Source organism: Nomia melanderi, chromosome 3 (assembly GCF_051020985.1).
Source record: "Nomia melanderi isolate GNS246 chromosome 3, iyNomMela1, whole genome shotgun sequence".
Classification (NCBI taxonomy): Eukaryota; Metazoa; Arthropoda; class Insecta; order Hymenoptera; family Halictidae; genus Nomia; species Nomia melanderi.
The window spans coordinates 2,751,599-2,765,812 of NC_135001.1; the positions used below are offsets into that span (position 1 = coordinate 2,751,599).

General features: G+C 42.2%; 1 protein-coding gene across 15 annotated transcripts in view; it reads left to right on the forward strand.

Moving 5' to 3' along the window:
* qin (tudor domain-containing protein qin) overlaps window positions 1–14,214 on the forward strand; it is a 316,867-nt gene that overhangs the window by 158,727 nt on the left and 143,926 nt on the right. The window lies entirely within an intron of this gene.

Genomic DNA, 14,214 nt, shown 5'->3' on the forward strand with positions numbered 1-14,214 from the left:
GTTTTTTCTTGGTTCGACGGGTTCGGATTGAATTGCGATTCTTCTTCGGTATTGATCGTTGGAGGTTTCGGAATTCTTCTCGGAAGTAGAGGATTGATTTAGTTATATTAGATTAATTACGGGATTAAAGGATGTTATTGGCACAGTGATTTTTTGTTGTTCGATATGTTTTATTGATTAGATTAGGCCTTTGATACTTGTTTGGCCTTTGATAGGATGGAAGTGACGTTTGCGTTGGAGCATTTCGAACCTGTTTTCATTTGAATTCTTGTGTTTCTCTTTATAAAGGGTAACGGAAATTGTCTGTTATATTAAAAGAGAATTATACCCATTTCTAACCGTTTTTTAACAGATTAAAGTATCATAGCAAACTGATTTATTGTGTAACTTTCATGTTTAGAAGCTGAATGTTAGCAAGGCGGTTTAATTAACATTTAGTAGAACCGTTAAACGGTGTTCCTTAATTCATTATTTTAACGTCAATGGCGTAGGTATTAATTGCGACTGTTTTAAACACTTCGGCTTATACATGAGCTCGTAACATTCTGGCGAATCCTTTGATGAACGTTTCGATTAAGCTTAATACGTTTCAAGCCTGCAGGCATCGAGTCACTGACAGAGATAAAGGGGACTGCAATGCCTGGTAACGGAGATCCACTTCCGGCGGCCGCTCGGGCGTCGAAATCTCCGTATTCAGGACGAGCGCATTACAAAAACTGCCTTCTACCGTAGCGATTGCTATTCCAGTCGACTGTCAATCCAGTCTCATTTTTATATTCATTATACACGCGTACTCACGTATCCATTATATAACTAACATTCAGTCCATTTTTATGTGAAATGAGATTCTATAAGAAATTCGTTCCCATTGCAACATTCACAGATACTTCATCCTCATCAATTACCATTCTCCCTTTTCTATTCCTACACTATTCATTAAAAATCCGCAGATCAAGCAAAGATATCATTATTCAATAATTTCGTTAATATCACTGGCATCATCCTCTATTTCATCGTAATGTAATCTCAAATTAAACGTCCCCGAATGAAAATAAATTTTAGCTATAATAGCTACGGTGTTTCAAAAATCACAGCTCTCCACAGAAGCGACGATGAATAATGACCAGTCGTTTGTTTCTTACTAATCGAAAGGAATTTTATTAGTCACCGGTAACGCTCGCGTGACGTCTACCCGAAAAGTAGGAATTACCTGTCGTTTTTTTTTCTTGCGAAGATCGATCGGCACGTTCCGAGCGAATGTTCGAGATCGCGTCGAAGTCAGAAGCTGCCCGCAGTTTCTCTGATTTCACAGAGCCGGCGAAGAGGCTGTCCCGAATGCTCGAGAAAACACGTGAACTGGTCTCGGGAATGGGGGTCATTTTTGTTTTCTCTTGGAGGCTTCTCTCCGTTGCAACTTTCACACGCGTATTCGCAAAAGGCGAGTCCCCGGACGATCGATCTCGCTTGCCGGGAAAAGATCTTCGGGTTTGTCCGCGGAAACCTGTTCACCTTGCTCTTACTTAATTGCCGCAACCATTGTACCGGCGATTAGTTCTTGCTTTAACTCTTTATTGGGCGAGATTCCTAGAGCTTACCGGCCGTTAGTTTTCTATTGATCATTCTTAATGAGCGGCCGAGACAGATTTATCGGCGACTTTCTATGTTCGATCATTTTTTCTCTCGTTTTAATTACCCCTTTTTTGTTTACGAACGTTCCATTGCGTCAAAGAGCCGAGTTCGCCAAAGGATTTTATTCGTTTCTTCTTGATTACGAAATTGAAATTTTAATTGCCGCGGCAGTTGCATTGACCGGTTCCTGTTTCAACGATCCGCAGATTTTCCGATGATTCGCGAGTCACTTTGAAACAACGAAGCGGTGTAATGTACGTTTTTACACTGAATTTTATTGTTTCGGTATCTCTTTAATTGCACGGATCGAATAACTGTGGATTTTACGCAATTATTGCGTGCACGATTATCGAAAATTTCGTGCAGTGAAATATTGAATGAAATTCATTCGATTTACTTCGGTTGGAATTCAATGAAACGCCCAAATCGAATGAATACATTTTCATTCCGTGTCGGTTTGCGGGGGTCACTGGAATCTTATTTTGATCGGAGGAAATAACCTGTAATTTGTATTGATCGGAAGAAAATACTTCTTGCTGGCAAATTATCAGCAACAAAATAACACTGATGAATTTAATTGGAATTTAATCAAGGTGACAATCTCAAAATGAGACAAAGGACTAAATGCACATTAAGAATTAGTAGTTATTAGTAATACAACATACATTGTGATGTCAGCCAATTAATTAACACTTCAATAACCGGCATTGTGTTTTTGCAATCTGAAATGGCATACACTTACTACGTTAATATTTTTATCAAATGAATCTTTTAAATGATCTTTTACTAACTTTTCTAAATAAACGATTAATAACCTTCCAAACCTCCAAAAACTGTTCATAAAAATTAAATTATGCATCGAAATCTTAAACGCCGAAACATAATAAAACAACAAACTCCTATTACTCGAATCATTAAATAATCCATTAGCACTTTTCGATGTCTGATATCAAAGCAATCACCATTCCATCGACATTCGACCGCAAAGAATTAACTCCAGCTCCCACCTTTTTTTTATCTAATTTTCTTCGCTAATTCGCTCATCGATACAGTCACACGCAACCAATCAAAACAGTAAACAATACACACAGCGTGTTCCGACAAACACTCTCGTGTACAACACAAAGTATCTACATATGGCAGCATATCAAACAACCAGTCATCCAAACGTCGAAACGAGTCACAGACACCTGCGCCTCTCACCGTAGCAAAATCCGAATTCCAGTCTCTCCAAAAACTGAGTTGCATCTTCGTGTCCGCCGCCTCGTAGAAACAAAAAAAAATAATCGTCCGCCGTCGATTCTCGACGGTCGCTGCGAGCGATTCAATAACATTTCGTTGATAAGTTATAACGTGGCTGCGAAATGGGGAGGTAAACAGCCGAAGCGCAGGGACAAGAAGGGTGTGGGGGTAGAACGAGGAACGAAATGGGCATCGATGGCGATAGGGGGTCGGATTGGCGGTGGAAGGGAGAAACGACGATGAGAGGAGTGGAGAGGAGCGCGAGGGGGGACTGTTGAACACGCGTATTCGGCCGATCGAGAATTTTACCGGGCACTCGGTGCGTCGGTGGCCGCGAAATATCATCGACGTCTGTGGCCCGCGGGCCTGCCGCGTCATTGGTCGCCGAAAATTAACATGCGAACGACCAGGAAATATCGGACGAATTAAAAAACCGAACGAAATGGGTGAAAAAAAAAGGATCCGCGAGGACCGAGGTCGGGGTTCCGGGGTGAAAAAAACAGGCGGGGGAGGAAAAATAGGAGAAAAAATATCGTAGCTGCTCCGGGCGGTGCTGCTCTCCTCGTGTCCCTATCATGCCCGCGCCGTGTTTTTCTCACTCCCCTCGCGCGTACGATTGCTTACGCCGTTCCACTGGCAACCGCGTTCCTCGATACCTGTGTCGTTGCGGCCGGGAATCTCGTCGATCATCCGGGAATGCGTTTTTGGCCGATCTTAACGCGCAATCGATTGTGAAAGGGAATTCTCTTATTTCTTTCGAGGATTCTTGTTGATCCCTGGGATGTTTTCTTTTATTAATTGTAACGATGGTTTGAGGAATTTTATTTGGAAGTTTGTGGGTTTTCAGGGGGGTTTTGTGAGTAATTTCATTTTGGTACTGTTGAATCGTTACTAATGCTGAGCTAGCGAAAGCAAAAATGCCCAACGTTCATATATCTTCTAGTCTAAACAAAGATAGAAATGCAAACAGATGTGTCTGGATTTCGTTACGCAAAGTCGAGAGACTTTTCACCAGGCGAAGCCATAAATGGTCTTGTGAAGGAAAGGGGACCCCAACTTACTTTTGGCTGTTCCGTGTCATTCGCATTCGAGAACTTGAAAAAGCTAGACGTGTTTTTTAAAGCCGTTATGATAAAGTTACACTGTAAAATATATACTGTTTCATTATTTAATCAACCATTCCAACAAGTACTTTGGTCTTTGAAAGAGTGCGGTAGTATGGACGATAAATATAGAAATGTGTATTATTGTTGTTAGTGTGTGGGTTTTGTAGAGTTTTATAAATCTGCAAACATTGAATGCTGTATAATTGGAACTTCGACGGCGGTATGGGGGTAGAATGAGTCGGACAAGACGTAATGGAAGTTGGACGAGGTTAAGTGAAAAATACAGTATAAATCGGCAGTGAATTCCTAAGTAATTAAAAGTGAATTATTTGTTGAATGCGGGAGATTGTAAACGGATATGAGTTATTTGCAATTAATATTTAGCCATTCTTGAACATCGTGGACGTGTCCTGTACAAGGGTTCCATTTCTGTCCTTTTCCCCGCGATTCGAGAGTCCGTGGCACATATTTCGCATCCCGGTTTCCCACTCTGATAGCCTGTAACCCGTCGTACCGTAGACTAAACAATAATCCTCCGAGTCCGCCCTCTTGACGAAAATCCTTTAAAACATCGCCGCCCGTCCCCGATGTTAAGCTGACGAGGCAACAATTTTAAAACAAAGTAAACTGGACTGATCGGTTCAGCTATTTTAAAACAGTAGACAGTGCCTTCGCCCGGAGTGCGAGGTTTTAATAAGGTTCCTCTCAAAAGTTTGCCAACATTAAGGATCTTCTAGACCCGCTCTTCTATTACTCCTTCACTCGTTGTCCGTAGGATACAGAGACAAAAGTTAGAAAATACTTTTAACAATTTTTCTTCTCATTATTCACAACAATCGTTCCGAGCGGCATTCCAACCGAACGAGTTTATTAAACATTCTCAAAAGTACCGTTGTCAAACCATAATCATACACACAATAACATTCATCATCACCAAATTACTCCCAACACCCCTGTTAACTACCTTAACAATCAAATTTCGGAATGGGTCAGACCCAAATTCATCGATTCCCAGCGAAAAAACAAGGAAAACCTTATCGAAGACCTCACCCAAAAGACATCGATTCGTCTCGATCCCAAGAATGCCAGCGTTCCAAAGAAAAGAATTCCCAAAATAGTGAACAGCGTTAAAACCGACCATCGATCAGCCATTATCATTCCTCGTCCGCTAGCTTGCGGCTCCTATCGAATCCATCAAACTCTTCCGCGACGTTACAGCCCAGAGGGGCACGGTCCGCGCGGGTTACAGAGCAGGACCGCGGCGATCGTAGCTCCTCCGGCCAACGGTATCCATTTATTCTCTCCGCCTCCTCCTCCTCCCCCCTCCCCCCGTGGCGTCGCAGTTGACCAGGTCAGATCGAGGCTGTACGGGCAGATAGGGAGAAGCAGCTGGGTAGGGGGGTTCGCCAGCGAATTATTTTCGTTCGCATAAACAAAGTCACGACTTGAAAGGGGGAGTTTAAATTGTTCGCTAGTTTTACGTGCCCGCGGCACTCTGTTCTCCTCCTCCACCTCCGCCTCTTCCTCCTCCTCCTCCTCCGCCTCCTCCCTCGGCTGGGTCGCCCCCACCAGCCCCTCTTCTTCTCGTCCGGCGAGGCTCTATCACTCGGTCCGTTTCAACCCCTCCCCGTTTCGCTATCCCTCTGGCGCCCTCCTCCGACCTCCACCTCCATCCTCCGCCTCCTCCTCATCGCGGCGGATCGTTCTCTCGGTCCTCGTCGCTCCCGGGGCCAGGCACCAGCAGCGAACCCGGCGCGTTGTTACTGGTGCTGTTCCCGCTGTCCATCAGGAAAGATCCCGGGATGCGAGCCTGCGCTTGAAGCCCATTGATTAACCGTTGTCTGCTGCATGTTGCGAGTACCCCTGTACCACGAGCGACAGAGAGAAAGAACCCGGACGGTCGGACGATGGAGGGGCGAGAGGGATGGAAGAGGGTGGACCGGTGGGATGTGAAAGAGAGCGGGAGAGAGGGAGGAAGCGTTGCTGGTGGCCACGAGCAACGTTTATGAAAACTTTGTGCATCGACTGCACCCTAGCCACGGATAAAATAACGCCGTGGGATTATTTCGAGCTCTCTCTCTCTCTTTCTCTCTACCTATCTCTCTTGGTTTCTCTCTCTTTTTCCGTAGTTTGCGTGGACTCTTTCTTGCGCGATGGCGACCAAATTTATCGAGCATCCCTCAAATTATCGACGCTTTTTCGTGAGTTACTTTCTTTTCTTCCCTCTTTTCGAAAGGTTCTTTTTTTGGAATTTTCTGTTATTTTCATTTCCGTTTTCCTGCTTTTTCTTTTTGGTTTTGCATCGACTATAGGTTCGCTCGACACGCGGTTCTTAGGTTGGTTTTACGCAGATTTGTAGTCTCCCATGATTCTGCGAATTTGTTGGATATGAGATTGTGATTTTCGTATGTTTATTTTTGAATAATGTTAATGCTGTGTTCAGTGGTAATTAGAATTGTCGATCGCTACGCTCGCAAATGTTATTTTATCGTTGGAGTATTTCCAGCGTCGGACGCCGATAATCGTATTCACAGGTTTATCGATCAATGGAAGTTGTTCTTCATAGTTGCTGTTTCTTGCAAAATAGTCTATGAAAATGGGAATTGGCACAGGGACCCGCAGTCTACTTACGACCGACCCGAATAGTTGATGGCTGCGTATTGCCAGAGCGGCTCCAGTGGCGCAGACAGGGATTGAAACCTGGGCATAATATTTCACGCGAGTGCCACGTGCGCCCATCTATGGTAAACGTGTCTAAACCAGAGCCGGAAAGATTCGAACTGTTTGAACGATGAATTCGAAATGACTGGACTTCAATTTTTATCACACGTTTCTCACTCTTAAAATATCATATTACTCGATTTTCAAACTACTGTACACCATTCAAATTCCTACTGAAATCACTACAAACCATTCAGATCCCCACTCAAACTACCAGAAACCACCTCAAATCCAAAAACGCAGCCATACAATCTCTTCGAACCTCATTCAAGAACCTACCCCTAGCAAATGTCCTTCGCTACATATCCCACTGAAAAGCCCATCATCCCCGAAGACCAAGGAATAAACTCCACTGATCCCGGACCCTCCGGAAACTTAATTTCATCGAATCAGAAAATTAAACCCAGCCAGGATCTACGGGGGACAGAATTTCGCTAGGATTTACGCGTTGAGGGGGGGAATTGATCCACGAGCCGAGGCTAGAGAAGAAACCTCGGCTCCCACACGATCGGTAAGAAAGCCGGGGCACGACGCGGTCCTAGACTGCCGGGACGCGCGGTCCGCTCGCTCTCTTCGCGAAAGTTAACCTCGCATCGCAGCCTGTCGGTCTCACCGCCAACTACGAGAATTACTTTCGAACTCGTAGACCGATAAAACAGGCCCTCTCGTTCGAGTCCCGCGCGTAGCACTGGCAGCCCCGACGAAACCTAAAAACTTTCCGCGCTCGTAAATGAGCCAGCCTCCGAGCCGGCGAGTTTTATGGGCCATTTGCATCCGGCTTTAAAAGTGCCGCGAGTCCTGCAATTAAAGGCGCCCACTGCATCTCCCGGCCGCCCGGACACCGACCGAACCCATCCCGCATTTTTGACGGTCCCGCTTTCCACAATTTTAGTCTTTACGCTCCGCCGCCGCGCGGGAAAAAAGAACCGCTCCGCCTCGGGATCGCTATCAACTCCCGCTTTTTATCCCCCTGTTCTTTACGTTGACGGTTTTCAGAAAAGTGTCCGGGAGGTCGGGCTACAAGATTGCTCTTTAATTCTGTTCCTCCGCGTCTTATATAGATCGCCCGCTGCGGAGATTGAGGGACTGCGTGAGGATTACCATTCCTTTTCTGTTCTCTGCTTGTCTCTGTTGATTCGCAGGTTTCACGAGTGATTACTAATTCGAACGAAATGTTTCGGTATTTCTGGATTAGTCGAATTCGGAATAATCGATGGAATAGAGGATAGTTCGGCAGATAATATTGTACGCGCAAAGCGAATCGACTGTTCAAAGTTAATCTCGAGGTAATTGTAGGAAATTAAGTAGTCTCTCGTTGGGCTCGGAACAATTCAATTTGCTGCGTTAGTAGTATATTACTATACAGTCATTATAAGTATTATACTCGATTATAATTTTCCGCGTCCCATCTTGAGCCACCATCTATAATTGGAATTCAACGTTGCCCATCTGTGAACGGTATTATCAAGGATGATGTCTCCATGGCGCGCTGCAGCCCGTGCGCGATACATGCTCCCCTTTCTAAAACTTTTAATCAGCCACTTAAAGTTTCGAAGGAAACTTTTCCTCCGTTGCCGGCGTCGAACGCGCTTATCCATCGTTCACGGGATATCGGAAGCGCGACTGTACACGCATCCTTGTCGCGGGACAACGAGGAGGAAGTGCGTTGTCGCGGGGACGCGAACGTAAATATCTCCTGAAGCGTATAGAAAACTGAATTTATCGCGGGACAATTAAAGATCGCGACTGCGGAAACGACCGGGGCTTCCTGGAGTCCTGACAGTGACTTACCGAATAACTAAAAGAAAGTATTCAACACAATTAATCTTCGTTACGGGTACTTTACATTGCGAACAAACGTTTGTGTGAATATTAATATTTTCTTTATACGCGACAGGTGTTATCATTATCTTCGTTGTAAGTTCACAATTAGATGCTTAATTCATCTAATCTCATACTTCTAACCTAAGTTTCATCCTCTTCGACACAAAAACAGTGAACACATTTCTAAATCAAAGATGGTAACTAACTCAAGTTCTAAACGATTCCTAACGATCGAGCAAAATTTACGGAGAAATGCGAGAAATGTATCGATAGATCGAGAAACCTCGCAAAATATCAAACCTCTACGCGATGTCTATCACCTAGAAATGAAAGGGATGAATCAAGTCCTAGATATTTCACGAGATTCCCCGCTGAGGGTGAATTAGCCGGCAGTCGACGTTGATTAGTGACCTAAGCGGAGACCGATGATCGTGAATCCGCGTCGCAACAACGCCGCAAGTCGGTACAGGCGTACGCGAGGGGCGCGGAATCCGTGGAAAAGAACGGAATAAGAGGGGCATAAGGGGCGAGGGTAAAAATGCTAGACGAGATTGGATCCCTGAAAGTGGTTCCGTGCGAGCTCCAGCTGATTACCAGTTTCGTTGATGGATTCTTAGAGCAACCCTCTCGCTGCGGCTCCTACCTGGTTCGTTCGGCCGGCCGTTTCGCCGATCCACATCCCCGCCGGTTGTCGCAATCGTTCCCCGTGTGTTCCTACTTCTAGCCTCCCGGTTTTATGACCGTTTTGGATAAACGATTTCCTTGTGCCTGGATGCATTATACCGATTCCACCTAGAACATAAGCTTGCCCTGACGATTCCATCGCTGGTCCACGCACCTGGGGCCAGACACGGGGATCCCCGTTTCACCTGATCCTGTGTCACGCGATTCGAAGAAACCTTTCAAATCTCGACTCGCTTAACGCTAATCCTACCGAGCAATTCAAGTGACTTTTTGAAATCTCTCTACAGCAACTTGAAGACATCTATCGAGGCTTTAACCGTTTCCAAACGCCCCTCTCAGTTGTTAATTGATTTGACATAGCAGTAGAAAATTTGATATTTAACACATTGCTTGCAGGAAATGTACTTTTATGTTTTATGCAATCTGTCACCGGAGCGCGGGTCACGTAAAAGTATTATATGTATTTAGTAGATTTGCGCTGGAGAGCGGGTATAAATACGATGGGCATTGTGTGTATGGTGTTTGTGTTGCTAGGCAACGATTTGCATTTGTTTTAAAAAGATAATCATAGAGTATACATTTAAGTGTAAAATAAAAAAAGGTTCGTTGAGAAAAACGAAATAGTTATCGATTGATTGCAATTTTACTGAATCCGAACTTCCGCGAAATTAACGAAAAACGCCCGCTACACGCGTAAGTTCGCAGCGAAATATACCCGCATGCAATGTGTTAATATTATACTGTCTATAATGCATTAATACATGAAACATTGAAATATTATTTGAAGTATTATTTCTGAATTTATGTGCGATTTTTCAAGTTTCAGAAAATGCTTGTTTCGTTAGAAAACGTTGAGTTTTTCTAGTGAAACACTGTTGGAATGCAAAGGATTAATTGATTTGTAATTCAGCTTGCGAATTGCTAAATTAATTTCTTGAATGATTTCATAAAGAAATATCTTTTACCTTTTTAATGATTGCGAAAGAAAGGAATGTGGAATGTGGATGTGTTTACATCTTGATCTTAATCTTACTTTGTATCTCGAATGATTTATTTGTTGTTGTTACATCGGATGATTTATATCTTGAATAATTTATTTCTGATTTTTATATTGCTGTCTTTATTGTAGATACCATGGGTCGTTTGAACATCGCAAGTTGAAATATCTACCTATTAAAAGACTTTTTTATAACCGCAAGAGCGAAAGTGCGTAAAATGGTACTTCCAGAATGGCAAAGGATTGAACCTTTTTATTTGACTGCATTCTGCGTAGACGTGAATTGTTCACGCGCGCATAAAATCCTCTGTGTTACGGTAACGTCATGAATATTCGTGCGTGAATAATATAAAAATATTATTCCGCAAAGATTTAATGTAACTCAGGCACCAACGCGATAATTCATGTAACTACCGTCCCTTCGAGTTCTATTATGTCGCCGTAGAATAATGTCCTCTTTTATCACGAACGTTCGTTGCACACTTTTGTCTTGCATCGCGGATGCTTCATTTTTACCTTGATTCTTCAAATTTTTCATGGGAATTTCGCTACAAACTTGATGATAAATCAAATCAATTAAAAAGATTCGGAGAAATTTATCATCAACAATTTTAGTAATTCCTATTCGATGCAAATATTCTTCACACATATTGTCTTCACAGTATTGAATTATCCACTGAACTATTCTAACATTTCGCGGATCCACATTTCACCTATCAAAATATTATTATCCAAGAAATTGTCGTCACCGACTACAAAAGACGTTTGCAAGTCTTCGAATTTCAATGAATAACAATCCCCCACGCATAATTTAATAGTGAAATTACCGTATCAGTCAAGATGACCGGTTCCCATTTCTGTTTCGCTGTTATTGAGATCGTAAAGGCACTGAATATTCGATATGATCTTGAAAAGAAATAGTTTCACTATATTTTGTGTTTGAAGGAACCGAGAACAATCTATTGTTACAGTTTGTATAGAAATCACATGTTAATTATATTAACACATTTCGTACCGCCTAATTGTCAGAAAACTATTATATTGTTATATAATATATTTTAAATAGAAAATCAATTCGAATGAAATTTAATATTTGTTTCAATGCTGTGATAATTAGCAAAGTTGCACAGCTAAGTGTCTTCATATAAAAACGGGATTTCTCGTTACCAGTGCGCAATGTATTAAATGCTTGGTAGTTCTAGTGTTAATTTCCCCCATACTTGCCTCTTTTCCTAATTGAAAATTCATTTCCATACGTTTCTGTCGCGGGCACACAAGCGCGCGAGCGCGCGCACGCCGTCGAAAAACGCGCGCGTCCGTCCTCCGTATTAAATTTTTATTGTGCCGCGGCATAACGAGTCTCTCCCTATCCGGAAAGTTACTTCGATACTATTTTTTGATACAAACCGGTCGCGAAGTTAATCAGAATTTTATGCACGCCGCCGGATAATTACAGCACTCAGCCTCGAAAGAGTTTTAGAACTAATTGCATCACGCGCATGACTGAATTATATACCGGCGGGAATATTTTATTATTAATTTCCGCGGGCCTCTAGTTAGCACAGTCCTTTGAATTAAGGACAATTAAAGCGTAAGCTTGCAATTTTATTTGTTCGTTCGTTACTCGCCCCCTTATCTTCCTTTTCTTTTTTCGTTTCCTCCATAGCGGGGAGTAGAAGAAAATTTTATTTTAAATCTTCGATTGCAAAATTGAATAATTAACGAAAGAAATTAATCCGTTTGGAAGGTAATGCATTGCTAAGTGATTTTTTCACAAGTATCACGCGGTAGTCTTCGATTGCAAGCAACTCCGCTTCAAAATTGATCAAACAACACAAAACATGCACAATTTAAATAGTAACACGTTGTTGACAACATTATTGTTCATTCTTTGCAATCCGAGCGATCTCTTGATTAATCCTTTTGGAATCTTAGCTTGATACGATTACAAATTTTTAATTTTACTCACTTCTACTAGTAATTAATACAGTGAGCTAGTTTTTCACTAACTAATTGATAACAGGAATTCATGATTAGGCCTTTTTGATTATATACACCATTACACATCTCGTACGAAATTCGTCTCGAATGGGTTAAGCTGTGGAAAATGAATTTCTCGCGTCTCGAAGGAGACAGATTTCACGGGAGCTTAATGGAACCAGGAGCCGGCCGTTTTTCGGGGTAACGCGAGCCCGGGCGATCCTCAACAAAAACAACCTTTAATTATTCAACGATTTTCTTCGTTTAACCGGCCCCCTCATTAGCGGATTGCCGCGGCTAAAGGGCGGCGTCGTCTCTTATTAAAGTTACATCCCGTCCGGAGCTTTTGAAACTAATTCACTTTGATTCGCCGCACGCCATCCTGTTCATTGTATTAAATTCGAATTTCGCTGATGGCCCCCGCGCGACTCGCGAGTTCATCCCTCGGAATTTTCCGTGGCCGCGGCACGCCGTTCCGGGGCACATTTATTTCACGTCAGTTGTCGAAAATTTATAAACTGACACGTTAATCGATGAACAAAATCCTGCCCGCGTTATCCGCGTCGACTGTAAGGATTACTGTTCTCTCGAAACACAAAAACTGCAAGGTTCCCCGGGGATTTTTTTCCGAAATTCACATTCGATTCCGTCCTTTTAAAATTGTTCTGTCCGCGAAACATTTTTTCGTTTCTACGAATCCATTGTAAAACAATTTCTAGTTTTTTTAGGAGATATTTCTAAGGTGAGAATTTTAGTTGATACTTTTCGTTGCCGCGTTTCAGCTGTTTTAATGTTGTTGTTATGGCCAGCGAAAAATCGAGGGAGAAAAAGGTGCGATGATGCACGCGCAGTCATCAAAAACTGGGTCCTGATTCACGGCGGGATGGGCGCGAACGATTTTACCATAAAAATGGATACTGAAATAGCGTTCGGCAAAAGTCAATGCTTTCAAGAATCGATATCCGCTAATACAATTGTACACGCGCGACGAGCCAAACGAAATACGACAACGACAGGTTTGTCGGCAATTAGTAATGGCGTGCCGTTCGATCGCCGTATATTGTGTGCTCTGGCTGTCGCTTGAAAGCGATCGTCGCGTGACCAATTTCTCTTTTCATCGATTCTTCCCCGGCGACGCTGTTACTTGTTGTGTCTGTGACCGAAACGTGGTATTTACATTCCGGGAATGCTCATACGCGGACGGACTTTTCGAAATTGATGCGCCTGCGTTGGAAATCAAGGACTATAGTAATTTTCATTCACCTTGCTCCCTGGAAATATGATAGACAATTGAACATTGCTATAATTTGAATGTAAATTTAACAGTTAGGAGAACAATTAGCTTACGTTTCTAATGTGACTTCTTTCAGAAAATTGAAATATCAAATCTATTTCTAATGAATATTCCACGAGGAAATCTCTCTATTTTAACACTAGAACTACCAGATAGGTTAAAATGATATATTCCTAAATTTTTCTTTTATAATTATTGAACAAACAATAGATCCTTTTTTAAGAAATTTTTAAAGAAATTGTTTTAACAACACGCAAACCAAGCTTTGAGTGATCGAAATCTCGATATATGCACTCTTGGGGTTTCTATAGAAAAATTTTGATATAGTCAACTTGACTTGGTAATTCTAGTGTTAATCACTTATGTGAAACACTAGTGTTCTAGTGTTACTTTGTTATTAATAATTTACTGAAGGAAGATACAAATTTTGGATATATTACATGTCTACGTTTGCCCAAACTATAATAGTTGATAACAGAAGAATAATATTCAATCTGCATTCACAAAAATTGAGCAATATCTATTTCTCAAAGTCTGTTTAAAATCTTCACGTTATTGCAAGGCAAGTTAAGCTCGCCATTGGTTTTTCGTTAAGTTACAGGTAACATGTTTTTACTTGTACAAAATTTGTACAGTTTCTAAGTAAGAATAAATTAGCATAATAGTAGTACCTTGCCAATATACTTCCAATTAATATTCTTTTAAACAACAAAATGCGTGAATCATGAAATGCAACA